At 36.4% G+C, this 17613-nt stretch overlaps 1 protein-coding gene across 1 annotated transcript in view; it reads right to left on the reverse strand.

The window, feature by feature from the left end:
- Window positions 1-17613, reverse strand: part of LOC132659304 (polypeptide N-acetylgalactosaminyltransferase-like 6) — a 648338-nt gene that overhangs the window by 529626 nt on the left and 101099 nt on the right. The window lies entirely within an intron of this gene.

The following is a 17613-nucleotide window of genomic DNA, read 5'->3' on the forward strand; positions in this document are numbered from 1 at the left end:
CTGCAAGACAAGAGACCTGGTTTCCATCCTGGGTTGGGAAATTGCCCTGGAGAAGAAAATGGCAACCCACTCCTGTATTCTTGCCTGGAGAATCCCATGGACAGAGGAGCCTGGTGGGCTATAGTCCATAAGGTCACAAAGAGCTGGGCATTACTGAGTGAATGAGCACACGCACACACACACACACACACACACACACACACACACACAGAACTAAGATATCTAACATGACACGTCACAATTTTTTTATGAGTATCTGAATTGTTAATCCTAAACAAATTATGATTTCCTGTGAAGAAAAGAAATCCACAAAACTGTTTCCGCTAAAGAAATGCTCAAGTTAAAAGTCTGGAAACAGAAAACTTCCAAAATACATATGCACAAGTGCTGGAAAGATTAACTTTCTCACAACTTTGACTTGAGGCCTCAGTTCTGGGTCTAAAATATTCAAAGGAATCAGGAATACAGAACATAGCAAAGATTTAATAAGATAAAAGTCAGGGTACAAGTCAAGCTCACGTCTTAAAACAGCTATATCCTTGACACTTTCATCATTCAGGTAGAATGATTGATTTCAATGCATTTCCAACAGTTTAGATGAAAGAACCTATAGGCCTTTGAAGCTGCTATTCTGCACAAATAGCATTTCTGAAAATAAAGCTGAGAGAGCTTATTGCCTAAGTCACAGAAGTATTATCATACTAGAAAAAATATGACAGTTGAAATATAAAGAAAATAAATACAAGTATGTGTAATTAGAGCTTTTATTTCAGTATCTCCATTGATAACCATTTCCAAGATATTTTAGACTACCAAGTTAATTTACTCATCTATAATCAATAATTGATTCTTATTAAAAAACAAAATGATCTTGATTGTGAAACACAAATGGAAAATTCTTAGGCTATTTCCTGTTAATGCATTTTAAATGTGTTTTTAATTCATTTATTTTTTTTTCACTGAGGTAATTATTTATTAAGCAAAATACTTGGAAATGAACTAAATGCCTATCCTGAGAAACTGGTTAAATAAACTGTCATACATTAACATAATGAAGTATATGTACCTGTAAAAAGAAATGAGGAGGTGATTTATGAATTGATAAGTGATCTTCAGGATATATGTCTTTAAGTGAAAAGAAGCAATGTAAAAATTATAGTATTTACTTTCTAGTAAAAAATTAAGAGAAGAAGAAAATATGTGCATATTATTTTTGCAAAAAGAAATACTAGAAGGATATATAAGCCAGAAACTAATGAACTCTGTGTGTGCTCAGTCATGTCTGACTCTGCAAATTCATAGACTGTAGCTCACCAGGCTCCTCTGTCCATGGGATTTCCCAGGCAAGAATACTGGAGTGGGTTGCCATTCCCTTTTCCAGGGGATCTTCCCAACCCAGGGATTGATCCTGCTTCTCCTGCATTGGCAGGTGGATTCTTTACCATTAGCACCACCTGATGACCTAGTTAATAACCCAGAAGGGCTGAGTGTTCTCACTCATAAGTACCAGAGCGGGGGAAGGAATTGGGACATCTCTGAGCATATCCTGTTGTTAATATATATTACCTTCTCTTCTGATTCTATGTTTACAAATTCAAACAATAAAAACATACTAACAGAGATAGGAAGAAAGATAAAATTAAATAGACAATTTACCTTTTCTTTATGTCAAATAGATATCAGTTTATAGTCATTTAAAGAGAGAGAAATCTTTGTTTATATATCTGTTTTTTCTCTGTAATTCACCATTTCATTCACCAGTTGTAATATATACATCTGGTTTCAGGAACCAAGGAGTGTATAGATATAAACAGTTTGTAAATGTTCAGAAGTGCAACTACCTTGGGAAACAGCAGAAACCAGGACTCTTAGCACCCAATTTAATTACCTTTGTTAAAGGATCCTTTCTGGCCTCTGGAATTTCAATGATGAAAAAAATGAACTTCTTGCTTTGTACTAAACTAGCAGAGGATAAAATACCGTATGTAAACGCCTATTCTTTTGAGAACGATCGATTTATTTTCACTAAATCTTGTGGCACAGGGGCAGAAATACTGAAGTAGTATATCTAGGAAAAGAAAGTGTAATGAAGAAACATCTTCCATAGACTGCTGATGGCCCTTGGGCATTAGACGAGTCATCCAGTTTTCACTGCAATGTTCACTTACAAATTGAGAAGAAAGATAAAAGACAGAAAACATGTTTAGAATAACCATCCTCATCTTTAGTAGTCTCAAGACCTTGTATGCAGAGCTGGGCAATACTTTCTTGCATTGCACTCTACCTTCATGCACAGGTAGAACCAGCGTAAACCATTCAAAGAAGGCATCTCTTAGGTCACCCAAAGAGATTAACTGTAAACACTTATGCATCCATGTACAGTTTTATTTACGAGTCTAATTAGAAATTCTAGTAATGCCAGGCAGGAGTAAATCTAGAGTCTCGTGCTCCAAAGCTCTAGAGTCACATAAAATGACGTTTTGCCAGGCTGGGCTCCCTGTGTTACACAGCAGCTTCTCACCAGCCATGCCTTTTACACAAGGCAGTGTGTATATGTCAATGCTACTTTCTCCATTGGTGCTCTGGTGTGACCTAGAGGGGTGGGATGGGGAGAGTGGAGGGAGGCTCCTGAGGAAGGGCATATATCTACAATTATGGCTAACCTTCTATACGGTGGAAACCAACACAACATCATAAAGCAAATTTCTTCCAATTAAAAATTAAATTTAAAAACAAACAAAAAATGATATGCCATTAAATAATAACAGTAATGAGTAAGGAGATAGATGAAAATAAATTGTGAAAATTTCATTTTAAAATAACTGAATTATAAATACCTCCACATTAATTTTTTAGGTCTTTTAAAATTAGTATTAATAGTTTATCAATGTTCCTTTGGCAAAAAGTTACTTACATACTTGGAGGAGGGCATAGCAACCCACTCCAGTGTTTTTGCCTGGAGAATTGCATGGACAGAGGAGCCTGGTGGGCAACAGTCCATGGGGTCTCAGTGAGTCACACAAATGAAGCGACTTAGCATGCAGGCATATATATATACTTATATATATATAATGACAGAATAAATAATGCAGGCATATAAACATCCATTGCACAAAACTATTAAATATATTCAGATTACAGGTTTAAAAGATGTTATCAGATTATGTAAAAATACTCTATAAAGTCTTTAATAAAAAATATTGACTGGATCTCTAAAAGTTTTTGTCATGAATTTCGTTTTTCTAGAAGTTAGTGTATTAAGTCTTATTTCATCCTTGAATGTGCAAATTTCCTTTTCTAATATCAAATCTGTTTTCAATATCTTTCAGTTTACCTTGTAAATGCTATTAAGGCAGGGTCTTTTTTCCCTTTTTTGTGTGTGACTGGTTATTTGCCACTGTTCATCCCACCCAATGGGACTCCCCCTGTGGCCCCACGGTAAACAACTCACTGGCATGTATGTGACACAGGAGACTCAGGTTTGATCCCTCTGTCGGGAAGATTCCCTGGAGGAGGGCATGGTATCCCACTCCAGTATTCCTGCCTGGGAAATGCCACGGACAGAGGAGTCTGGTGGTCTACAGTCCATGGTGCCGCAAAGAGTTGGACAGAGCTGAGCGGCTGAGCAGCATCACAGCACCATTCCACCCAGTACGTAGAATATAATTCTCTCCCACCCTCAAGAGGTAGACATTTCACATGGAATTGGCAGATACTTTCAAACAGACGTTTTAATGCAATAACCATCTATCTGTGTGTGGCCTGAGAAGGTAATGTTTGGTGTTTTTACCATCTCTCTCTCTATGTCACATTAAAAATCTTCTGGTTATTGTGTTTTTATTTTGCTAGTATTTGGCTTCTTTTGTTTTTATTCACTTTTCACTTTATATATGTTTAAATACTTTATAAGAATAGCAAGGCAAATAAACCCGAGTTTAAAACTTTTAATCACTGTACTCACTTTAAGGGTTTCAGCTAATATGCATTTTTACAGTTAAGTTTTCATCTGTTTAAAAAAAGAAGAAAAGAACTGAGTCATTTAATCAGCAACGTAATTCCTGATTATTGTGTTAAAAAGAAACTGCTGAAGAAGAGGACATGTCATAAAATTAGCTTTTTTTAATGTGCTAAATCCATACTTTTGCAAAGCTATTGTAGTAGTCTGTGTTTAATTAGCTGAATCATATAAACTGGAAATATAAAGTTTTTATTACCACTTAAGGTCTCTGAAAAGATACTGCTTCAATAATAATCATGTATGTAGAAAGTAAAGTTCATCTCTGACTTTTGACAGAGTATAAATATTTCTCCCATTATTTTTATACTGTAAAGTTTTCACTTTTTGAGGGCTTTATTTTCATTTTTAAGAACCAATATGGAGTTATATTTCAAACAGTCTGCTTTGGACATTTCTAAAGAATCAGTTATGGGAATTAAAATGGTTCAGTGTGGTCATTCCTGCTAATTAAATGACCATTAATTAGTTATATGTCTAAATACATCTTTCTAGCTTATTTTATACGTGGCAGTTTGTACCTGTTGATCCAGTACCCCTATCTTGCCTTGCCCTTCCCTTTTGCTACTGGTCACGACTAATTTGTTCCCTGCATCTGTGAGCTTGCTTCCTTTTTGTTATATACACTAGTTTGTTATATCTTTTCGACTCCAGGTATAAGTGATATCACAAGGTTTTTGTCTTTATCTGACTTGTTTCAGATAAGCATAATGTCCTCCATGTCCATTCATGTTGTTGCAAATGGCATGATTTTATTTTTTCATGGTTGAGTAATGTTCCATTTGTGTATCTCTATATATACGTGTGTGTATGTGTGTATATATATATATATGCATATATATATGGCATCTTCTTTATTCATTCAACTATTTTTAGACACATGCTGCTTTTATATTTTGACTATAATAAATGTTGATATGAACACTGCAGTGTATGTTTTTTCAAATTTAATAATACAAATATAAAATGTAGAAATAAGACCTTAGCTTTGTATATAATTTTTCACTCTTTGCATACTTCAACTATATATAATGCATTCAAAAGACACTAAATGGTGAATAGAGTAAAAATGAATATACAGAGACATTTGGGGGTTTGTTGCATGTTCTTTCACTTTTTTAATATCATAGATGCCTCATACATAACTTAAATCTTTATAATTTAATCTTGCAAGTTGCTCAGTGCTAATCATGTGTTCATGTTAGTGCTTTGATGATTAAAAGGAGGACATAATTTCAATTTTTAAAACCCATAAATGGACACTGAGAAAGTAAATATAAATTATTTGTATTTTATTGCTATGCTCTTTATTTTGTCTGTTTTTAAATATTACCAGTTATTTTCTTTTCACTCATTCATTTCCAGTGTACTTTACTGTTACATGACAGACTTCCTCCTTGCATAAAACCTACTTGCAAGACATACGGAAAAACCCACACAAACAGGTTAAAAGTGAACACTACTTAGAACATTAAAAAGAAGAAGATGGACATAGTAAAGGAAGAGAATGAGGAGAAGGAAGAGAAATGATATTAAAAAAGGGGTATTTTTTTTTTCATTGACCGAGATGAGGAAATAAGTGACTATAAATCCAGAAGCTAGTAAATTATTCTAGGAAATAACTATGTTATACTAAAAGACAAAGAACTTGTGATTTACTATAAAGTTTCTAGAAGACATTTATCCATGCATTTATATTTCTTGGATTTCTATTGATATGTTAAAAATCCACTATAATTACAGTCAATACTCCAAAGCTCAAATTTATTATTGATATCCCCAAATTATAACTAAATAGACAAAATAGTCAAACTCTTTGTCTTCATTAGTTTAACCGATGCTTTGATCTGTACCAAACAAGTATGCTACATCAGGACTGAGTACTAACAAGATGATAATCCGGCTGGCAATTAAATCCACCTTCTAAAGATTTAGCAACAGAAAAATATTTTAATACAATGAAAGTGAAAGAGCTGCTCAGTCCTGTCTGACTCTTGGTGAATCCATGAACTGTAGCCCACCAGGCACCTTTGTCCATGGGATTCTCCAGGCAAGAATACTGGGTTGGTTTGCAATTCCCTTCTCCATGGGATCTCCTCAACCCAAGGATTGAATCTGGGTCTCCTGGATTGCAGGCAGATTCTCTACCACCTGAACCATCAGGAAAGCCCTTTAATAAAGTAAATAATGTAAATGCATACATATTAAGAATCTTCTAAAGATTTCTGTTTCTAATTATTCACTTTCCCACTTTCTCCATTCTAAAATGTCGAATGCAGAATTTAACGTTCAATATTTATAAAATAATAATGGCAACCTTTTTATTCATGAGTTTTTCTTTCTGTCTTCAGTTACACTGGGCCTCTGTGGTATGCAACATGCCTAATAATAGTTTATTTACTTTGTCCTATAATCTCATGTGCAAAAGCGTAGCAAGTAAACTCATCATGTTTACTTTTTGGATTGGATGAAGTCATGAAAACACAAGTAAGGTGATCTTTCACAGATCACATTTCAAGGTGAAAGCCTGCATAAATTAATAGAATATTTTATCATGAGATCCTATTGCTGATTTTCTATCTTCTTTAAGACTGGGTTATCTACTAGTTAAGAAAGATACAGTAGTTTAAGTGACTGATTTTTACCCATTATGAGTGAGTGAAGTCACTCAGTTGTGTCCGACTCTTTGTGATCCCATGGACGGTAGCCTACCAGGCTCCTCTGTCCATAGGATTTTCCAGGCAAGAGTACTGGAGTGGGTTGCCATTTCCTTCTCCAGATCTTCCCAACCCAGGGATCAGACCTAGGTCTCCAACATTGTAGGCAGACGCTTTACCTTCTGAGCCACCAGAACATGATCATATAAGAGAACAGACTCTGAACAATTTCAGTCCCTTTAGATTATGAAATTTTTTCTTCTCGCTTTATGTCTCTGGATATGTTTCAGTGTCTCCAGGTTCTTAATCTATGGGAACTTGAATAAAATTTTTATTCTGCTGTTTGTGAAAATTATATAAATCTTGGTTATGTTGAACTGGGTTCATAGTGCTTTTCAGGTCTACTATCCTACTATTCTGTCTATTCATTCTAATTTTTGAGAGATTGATATTGAAACTCCAACTAAAAATCTTAATTTATTTACTTCAAAACAATGATAATATATTATGGAACTATATGTAACCCTGTTCTGCATTTTCCAAGTTTCTTATGAATGCATTACGATACTTTCATAATTAAAAAATAAAAGAAAAAATATGATCCTACCCATGATGAGTGCATAAAATAATTCTAGAATTTGGGTAACAGTTTGGTTCTTAGTTATCACCTCTCATTCTCCAGGTGACAACAATCTCTGTGAGTTCTTGGGTATTACTACTCCAGTTAGAATAATATAAAGTTCCTTCTGATCATATTAGACTCCATGCTCACGTTTGACTGCATGAACTTTAATGGTTGTAATACAGAAAGGACATAACAGAGTTCATCTTCATGAATACTCTCTCTTCTCTTCTCCACTCTGGGAAAATACTTAATTCAGAACAAAAACAGTAACCATATATCCATTGATGATAGGGTACCAGAAAAAATTATTTCAACATTATCCTATCTAATCTATGTTAGGCATGATTTCCTACCTGTATTCTTTTAAAATAATCTCTGTGTGCATCATAGGTTAGCCACAGCTCTCTCTCTCAGCACTACTGAGTAATAGTTCTATAAGCATCACATGCCAAACACAAAGCTAACATTTAACTTATTTGCTGTAATAGCAATTGTCAACTTGTCTCTTTCATCTTTCTCTGCACATCATCCATCCTGATTCCCCTGTCTCTTTGAAATAGCACGTTTAATTCACTTTGCTTTCGGCCTCAAGCTCCTTGATGAAGTTGCTGCATATTCTCATGTGAGCATGCTCAGTTGCTCAGTTATGTTCGACTCTTTGTGACCCCATGGACTGTATCCCATCAAACTCCTCTGTCTGTGGGATTTAATAGGCAAAAATACTGGAGTGGGTTACAATTTACTTCTTCTCACCAGCCATCAAATCACCATTGTTGCTCCTTGTCTGATTCACATAATGAATCTGCTCCTGAAGATGATGAAACCCAGCATTTACCATCCTTCTTAGATTTTATTGCACTTCCAAATGCATGAACACCTGAACTCCTCAGAGTTTCCGCTTATTATTCTCTGTGACCATGTGTTCTCGCATCTCCCTCTGTACTCGTCTCCTGAATAAGAAAGGACTCTGCTAGCACTGCATTTGGCATTGTTACCTCAAACAATTTCTCCCTTCTAAAGGCTTCAACTAAATTATTAGACCATGAAAACTAGATCTGCAGCCAGGAGCTCTCTGGGTTGAGTTATCTACTTCTTGTTGCCTGAGTCACACCATCCCTTGAGGTTCAGCCCATAACTTTGAAATTCAGTAAAATTACACTGGTCACATTCTGATGTAACTCGAAACATTCTATAACAATACAGTCAGACTTCTATCACCATTATGAACTTGTATAAGCATGTTCTCATTATAATCTTTTATTTCAAAAAAATCTAGTTATTTACTGGAATTCTTTTTTCTCAGAGTGATTAATTTGTTGAAGCTTATAAACTTTGTGTAGGACAGTATTATTTTTAATGGAAAACATGATTTCTGTGTTGTTATGTCAATTTTTTCTTCACTAGTACGTAGATGTCTTGAATGATATCCATAACTTATTGAACTGTTAAAAAAATCTAGTTTAGCATATCCAAGTCGAGGAACCCCAGTTCACTGCCATTTGGTCAGGTTTGTATCTCCAGAGATCTGAAGGGGTCCGCCTATTCTCGGCTCTCCCTACTCCGGAATCTAACAATACAGAAGGGATGTCCGTGATCTGGTCCTGGGACGTCTCCCACTCTCCTCTACTTTCAGAGCATCATTACCCCGATTATATAGGAGGGGTAGCAGGAGAAGAAGGAACGCTGGTTCTTTGACTGGCTTCAGGTGCCGTACTCTCTCTGCTGGTTCCCAGTGCTCTGCATCCAGCTTCTCAGAGGATGCATTCTCTCCTGTGCTGGGCACCGCATTCTTTGTTGTGAAGAAGCTCTAAAAGAGCCCCCTAATGCAAAAGGGAGTTAGACGTTTTCCTCAGCTCTGTTTCCTCCCCTCTGTCCCTGCAGCCCACAGTCTCTCATCTGTGGGATTTCATTCCACATGTCTCCTTCCCCATCTTCCTAAAAAGTCTGCGGCAAGAGTGGGGCTTTGCTAGTTTAATCAGCACCCATACCGTCTCCTTTTAGTAGGTCCAATACCATCGGTAATTTTCCAAATCTTTGTTTTTCTCTTAGCCCAACTTTAAGCCATGGTTATCTATCTCAGTGCAATTCAGCATGTTTTAACAATAAACTTCTTTTCCTCTTTTTCAATCTTCCTGCTCTGAAGTCCTGTTTCATTAATTCACTCTCCTTGTTTTTGTAGTCCATTTTATTTCTTTTACCACTGCCTCCTTAATCAAGTCTGCATTTATTGAAACATATTTATATCTGCTAACCATTAGTCATTTTGTGGATCACACAATTTATGAAATTCTTAGAGGATGATCTTCCTTGATTTTGAAAATTACACTTTTTAAAATTTCTAAAGTTAGTTTCAGTTTTTTCTTTATTACTTACCCAAGCATGTATTTACCTTAAATAATAACCCAATTATTTTCATACATATTTAACCAGATAATAAAGCTCTTTAAAAAAAAGGAATTCTTTTTAGAGCTTTAAAATATCACTAAACATGAAACTTGGTGGCGGGGGGGGGGGGGCTTGTTTTAAATAAGTGACAGTTTTAATACAGATTACATATTCACAAAAAAATGTCTGACCACTGACAATGCTTTTCAAATGAACCATAGAAGATGAATCTTATTTCTTTTTATTAGAGAAATTTAGGTAGCCAATGTAACATAATATGAATAAGTATTCTGTCAGAGGATGAAATAATAATTTTATTCAGTAATTACTATTATAGTGATACTATATTCCATAGCCCTCTTTTAGCCTAATAAGATTATAGGAATACTTGATATATTCAGAGTTAAAGTCTAAAAACTTAAACATCCATACCTAATTGTCCATACCACAAGAGTAGGCTCTGACTTATCAAATGATGAAAACATATGAAGAAGGTGATAAGGAAAGGTATTCTTTTGTAATCCAGTATGACAAAGTAAATTGCTAAAGCAATTATATGAAAAATAAATTCATTCAAAATAATTATCTTAACAAAGATGATTCAAGAAATGGAACAATTTGTATCATGAATTTTATTTTTGTAATGACTTCCTTTGGGTTTTGAATCTAAAGAGATCCAACTAATAGCAGATGTCATTTAATAACAGAGTTCTCAAATTTAAATTCTTAGCATTTGGCTTTTCCTCCTCAATTTGTGTATATCACACACAAATAAGTGACTTAATTACATGAATACAGACTGATGTGCTAGTTTCTAAATCATACATTTCAGGAATACTATGTTTGAGCTCACTTCCTGAAAGTGGGATTTGGAATATAAATTTTGCCATGTATTTTCATATCCATAATACTAGACTGTGATACATCAAATAAAGGATTTTCCTGCAGCTAGGAAAATGGCAAGAGTGCTGATATTTCCACTTTTATTAGTTTTCTAATTTTGTTTCCAGACCCAGAGCTCATTTAATGGAAAGTTGAGTTTCTCGTTCACTGATACAGGGAAAAGCTCTGTTAAATACACAGAGTCATAACATACTCAAATATTAAAATACTTTGAACAAGGACAGAAATATATTTTCATGCCTTGTGTTGTTAGGAGTAACAAACTTAAGAAGCTTTTGCCAAAAGCTGTGGGGTAGCACAAGCAGTAACTTTTCACTGCAAATTGTATTTGAATTTAGTTTTGGAACATTTCTAGTCTGCTGAAAGTATGCTTCCTGTCAAAAATTTTTTTAGATTTTTGCTCCCATGGACAAGGGAGTCTGGGGGAGCTACAGTCCATGGGGTCACAAAGAGTTGGATACAACTGAAGCAACTGAGCACATGCGCACACAAATACTAGCATAACTGATATAAAATTAACCTTCAGTTTATTTTGACTACTACACAAATCAGATTTTAAAGGAATATATGTATTTCATCACTAAGCACCTGCTGCCAATTGGTTAACTTTAATATCTGTGTTTCTATCATATCTTTTATTTAAAAATATTGAAAATTATTAGGCGAAATGTAGAAACATATCAACAAAATCAGACCATATTGAAAAATAAAAACAAAGGACTCTTGTCTGTGTCTGGATCCTAAATTGACAGAAATCACACTGGCATTATTTTCCCCTTTCTGCATTTCTCCTGCAGGCCTCATACCATCTCCCCCAATCAATCACTTTTGTTACTGAAGAAAAATCCTGCACCCATTTAGTCACTCTTCCTTTAAACAGCTTGTGTGTGTGTGTGTGTGTGTGTGTGTGTGTGTGTGTGTGTATAATTTCCTTTCCTTTCTTAATCCCTCCAGCAGATTTACTGTGACATAATTTACATATAATGACATTTCTGCTTTCACATGATGACTCTGACTTTTGACAATTGAACATTATCATATAAATACCACTTTAAGATGTTAAATATTCCCAGCACCCCAAAAGTTATGTGTTTTGAATTCAACAGCCTCCCATTCCAGGCAGTTATTGACTTGATTTCTAGACCTATAATTTTGCCTTTCTAGAACTGCATATAAGTAGAATCATACTGGGCTCTTTACACAGGATAATGGTTTTGAGATCGCTGAAAGTTCTTTATGCAACTTTGTTCCTTGTTATTACTGATGATTATTTCATAATATAACAAAAACTTGCTTGCTTGCTCAGTTGTGTAAGGCTCTTTGAGACCCTTTGGACTGTACCAGATACTGGAGTGGGTTGCCATTTCTACTCCAGGGGATCTTCTTGATCCAGAGATTAAACCCTTGTCACCTGAGTCCCCAGCATTACAGGAGGATTTTTTACCTCCCGAGTCATTGGGGAAACCCATGACAAACTTTGTTTTTATTCACTAGTTAGTGGATATTTATGTTTAGAGCTGCTGTGCTGTGCAGTGCTGCCGCTTCACCTGTGTCCAACTCTCTGTGACCCTATGGACAGTAGCCTGCCAGGCTCCTCTGTCTATGGGATTTTCCAGGCATGAATATTGGAGTGGGTTCCCATGCCCTCCTCCAGAGGATCTTCCCCACTCAGGGACTGAACTGTGTCTTTTTTATATCTCCTGCACTGGCATGCCAGGAGCCAGCATGAGGAATCCCGCCCGTGGCAAAGGTCATGAGGAAGGAAGCCTGACAAAACGCAAGGGCGTGATCACGCTTCAGGGGTTCCCCCTGGAATTTCCTGAGCATCCACCCCCAAAAACCAGAGTCTGCCTGCTTTACTGTGTTATGCTGTCCACCTACTCTTCTGACATTAACAGGGGGCTGTCCCCCCACCACCTTTTCCTGGAAAAATTTAACTTAGAGCTTTTAGATAATAAATCTCCTGGGCATAATAAGAGTGTTTCAATCCAAAAACCCCTCTGATGGCTTTCTAGCCTGCCTGCCGGACTTTTACAGCTGCGCATGTGATTGCTTGTGGCCTCCTGACTGGGAGAGGAACAGGAAGCTTAAAACATCCTAGGAATGTAGGGGCTTCTGAGGAGTCAAAACCATTAGAATAGGACTGATTAAAGGTTTCATTTTTTGAGCCAATACTTGCTGCCAAATTTTCTTATCTTTTATTTGTAGATATAGTTGGTATATAGAAAAAACAGATAGTAGCCCTGCCATTAGCAACATTAGATCTTTGAGTTAAGTACTTTCTTTGTTATAACCCACTGCACCTTTGTTCTACAGGAATGTAACTTTATTTAGTACTTTGAGGGTGATGCAGAGTAAAGAAAAAAAAAAACACTTCTAAGGAAAAAGAGTTTTCTGGTTGATAGATATCTATCTAGGAAGAGAGCCATAAAAATGTTAACAGGCCTCTTGGCCAGAAGATAATGTAAACTACCTGAGACCTTTTGTATACAGGAAGGTATGCAAAAAGAAAGCCTCAATGAGGTCTCAGTGAGGGTCAGGACTGCTGCCCCTGCATAACTCTGCGTATTCCATTATTTCTTTATGTACAACTTGGGGTATATAAGCTGATTTTGAAAATAAAGTCTTAAGTCTTGCACCGATGCTGGGCTCCCCCATGTCATTCTTTTCTCCCCTTTTCCGGCTGAATTCCCATCTGGAGCGCGGAGCCTCGCCAAGTCTACTTACTTGCCCTGGCTTCAAGGATCCACGCGAGAGGAAGCCCAAGGTGGGGCACCCTCCGCTATTCAAGTGGATGCCGGCGGCCTAACGTAGATGGTGCAAAGCTCTTGTCTTGAGGTTTTATTAGTTTTCCATGTAAACCAAGTTATTCAGCCTCTTTTTCTCCACCATTATTTCCTACTACACTATCTGTTTCTAATCTCTCTATATATCTGTAGTTAAATAAGTTTTTTCCTAGGACGCCGACTCCATCCCCGCTTTGAATTCCCTGGATCCACTGGGGCTGGACGCCAGCACTGGCAGGTAGTTTCTTTACCACTAGTGCCTCCTGGGAAACCCTTAGTTCAGTTCAGTTCAGTCTCTCAGTCATATCCTACTCTTTGCGATCCCAGGGACTTCAGCACACCAGGCTTCCCTGTCCATCACCAACTCCTGACGCCTTTTCAAACTCATATCCATCTAGTCGGTGATGCCATCCAAACATCTCATCCTCTGTCTACCCTTTCTCTTCCCACCCTCAATCTTTCCCAGCATCAGGGTCTTTTCCAACGAATCAGTTCTTCACATGAGGTGGCCAAAGTATTAGAGTTTCAGCTTCAGCATCAGTCCTTCCAATTAATACTCAGGACTGATTTCCTTTGGGATTGACTGGTTTGATCTTGTTACAGTCCAAGGGACTCTCAAGAGTCTTCTCCAACACCACAGTTCAAAAGCATCAATCCTTTGGCACTCAGCCTTCTTTATGATCTAACTCTCACATCCATATATGACTACTGGAAAAACCATAGCTTTGACTAGATGGATCTTTGTCGTCAAAGTAATGTCTATGCTTTTTAATATGGTATCTAGTTTGGTCATAGCTTTTTTTCCAAGGAGCAAGTGTCTTTTAATTTCATGGCTGAAATCACCATCTGCAGTGGTTTTGGAGTCCCCCAAAACAAATTTTCTCACTGTTTCCATTCCATGTATTTGCCATGAAGTGATGGGACCAGATGCCATGATCTTAGTTTTCTGAGTGTTGAGCCAGCAATTGCACTCTTAATTTCATCAAGAGGCTTTTTAGTTCTTCGCTTTCTGCCATAAGGCTGGCGTCATCTGCCTATCTGAGGTTATTGATATTTCCCCCAGCAATCTTGATTTCAACTTGTGCTTTGTCCAGCCAGGCTTTTTGTATGATATAGTTTCCATAGTTAAATAAGCTAACTATTTAATATAGTTAAATAAGCAGTGGAACAATATACAGTCTTGATGTACTCCTTTCCTGATTTGGAACCAGTCTGTTGTTTCATGTCAGGCTCTAACTGTTGCTTCTTGGCCTGTATACAGATTTCTTAGGAGGCTGGTGAGGTGGTCTGGTATTTCCATCTCTTTCAGAATTTTCCACAGTTTATTGTGACCCACACAGTCAAAGGCTTTGGTATAGTCAATAAAGCAGAAGTAGATATTTTTCTGGAACTCTCTTGCTTTTTCAGTGATCCAACAGATGTTGGCAATTTGATCTCTGGTTCCTCTGCCTTTTCTAAATCCAGCTTGAACATGTGGAATTTCACAGTTCACGTACTTTTGAAGACTGGATTAGAAAATTTTGAGAATTACTTTGCTAATGTGTGAGATTGTGCGGTAGCTTGAGCATTCTTTGGTGTTGCATTTCTTTGGGACTGGAAATAACCAACCTTCTCCAGTCCTGTGGCCACTGTTGAGTTTTCCAAATTGCTGGCATATTGAGTGCAACATTTTCATAGCATCATCTTTTAGGATTTGAAATAGCTCAACTGGAATTCCATCACATCCACTAGCTTTGTTCACAGTGGTGCTTCCTAAGGCCCACTTGACTTCACATTCCAGGATGTCTGGCTCTAGATGAGTAATCACACCATCGTGGTTATCTGGTCCAGGAAAGATCATGAAAATCTTTTTTGTACAGTTCTTCTGTGTATTCTTGCCGCCTCTTCTTCATATCTTCTGCTTCTGTTAGGTCCATACAATTTCTTTCCATCATTGTGCCTATCTTTGCATGTAGTATTCCCTTGGTATCACTAATTTTCTTGAAGAGATCTCTAGTATTTCCCATTCTATTGTTTTCCTCTATTTCTTTGCATTGATCTCTTAGGAAGGCTTTCATTTAAAAAAATTTTTTTCACTGTTATTTTATTTTATTTATTTTAAAATATAAATTTATTTAATTGGAGACTAATTACCTTACAATATTGTATTGTTTTTGCCATACATCAACATGAATACGCCATGGGTGTACATGAGTTCCCCATCCTGAACCCCCCTCCCACCTCCCTCTCCTATTCTTTGGAACTCTGCATTCAAATGGGTATTTATTTCCTTTTCTCCTTTGCCTTTAGCTTCTCTTCTTTTCTCAGCTATTTGTAAGGCCTCCTCAGACAACCATCTTGCCTTTTTGCATTTCTTTTTCTTGGGGATGGTTTTAATCCTTGACTCCTGTACAATGTCATGAACATCCGTCCATAGGTCATCGGGCACTCTATCTATCAGCTCCAATCCTTTGAATCTATTTGTCACTTCTACTGTATAATCATAAGGGATTTGATTTAGGTTTTATCTGAATGGTCTAGTGGTTTTCCCTACTTTCTTCAATTTACGTCTGAATTTTGCAATGAGGAGTTCATGATCTAAGCCACAGTCAGCTCCTGTTCTTGTTTTTGCTCACTGTACATGTAGAGTCTTCTCTTGTTGTTGAAAGATGGTATTTGCTATGACCAGTGCATTCTCTTGGTAAAATTCTGTTAGCCTTTGCCCTGCTTCACTTTGTACTCCAAGGCCAAATTTGCCTGTTATTCCAGGTATTTCTTCCTACTTTCACATTCCAGTCCCCTAAAATGAACAGGACGTATATAGAAGGTCTTGTAGGTCTTTCTAAAATCATTTAACTTCAGCTTCTTCATCATGACTGGTTGGAGCATAGACTTGGATTACTCTGATATTGAATATCTGGCCTTAGAAATGATCAGAGACCATCCTGTCGTTTTTGAGACTGCACCCAAGTACTGCATTTTGGACTCTTTTGTTGACTATGATGGCCATTCCATTTCTTCTAAGGGATTCTTGCCCACAGTAGTAGATATAGTGGTCATCTGAGTTTAATTGACCAATTCCAATTCATTTTAGTTCACTGATTCCTAAAATGTCAATGTTCACTCTTGCCATCTTCTGTTTGACCACTTCCAATTTACCTTGATTCACAGGCCTAACATTCGAGGTTCCTATGCAAAATTGAGAGTTGCTAATTATTATGAATAATGATGCTAGGGACACTCAAATACTCTTTCTATAGTCAGATGTTTCATTTATCTTGGGCAAATACCTAGAATGGGGCTGCTGGATCGTATGGCAAGTATACATTTAACCACAAATTTTCCATGTGGACTGTATGTCTTTGCATTTCTGTCAGCAGTGTATGATACCATTTCCTCCACATCCAAGTCATCAACCCTTAATAAAGTAAATCTGTTTACTTTTATCAATTTTAGTAGATATGTCACTGTGATTTAAAATTCACATCTCTGATAAAAGTGATGGTGAGCAGCTTTTCACATGCTTATTTATGAAGTACCTATTCAAAATTCTTCCCATTTCTTAGTTACATCTTGATTACAAATTTTGAAAAAAAAATTTTTATTTTAGATATATAGTTAATATATTTATTACTAGTCTATGACTTGCTTTTGCATTTTTTAAAACCGTGAATTATTGAAGAGCAATAGTTTTAATTGTGGTATTATTATTTTAATTATTGCTTTGCTTTATGTTGTATGTGTGTGTGCATGTGTGTGTGTGTATTCTGTTCAAAGAAATCTTGCCGTACCAAATGTCATAAAGATTTTCTACTATGTCTTCTTAAAGTTGAATAGTTTCAGTTCTTTGATCCTATAGTCTATTTCAACTTGTCTCATATATATGAGTAAGATAAAGATGAGGTTCATTATTTTGCATCTAAATATTAATATTCTATCTCCATTTATTGAAAAGTCTATCTATTCCATGCTGAATTGACTTGGCATCTTTCATGACAGTTAATGGCCCTTAGAAATCTTGTAAATATTTTTGTATTTCTCAGAGTAGAAATGTCCTGCTCTCCATTTCCTGGTGTCTGCTTTTTATCTCTCATGTTTTCCTTCTACTTACGTTGTGTTGCATTTACCATTCTTTTTCTAATTTCTTAAAGTGAAAATTTAGATCCGTTCTTTTTAAGTAGGATCTTTAGTTAATTTATATTTAATATGATTTTGATGTGGTTGGATCTGGGTTTAATTTATACTACTTGTTTAAATTTGTCC

The sequence above is a fragment of the Ovis aries genome, chromosome 2 (genome assembly GCF_016772045.2).
Source record: "Ovis aries strain OAR_USU_Benz2616 breed Rambouillet chromosome 2, ARS-UI_Ramb_v3.0, whole genome shotgun sequence".
In the NCBI taxonomy this organism is placed as follows: Eukaryota; Metazoa; Chordata; class Mammalia; order Artiodactyla; family Bovidae; genus Ovis; species Ovis aries.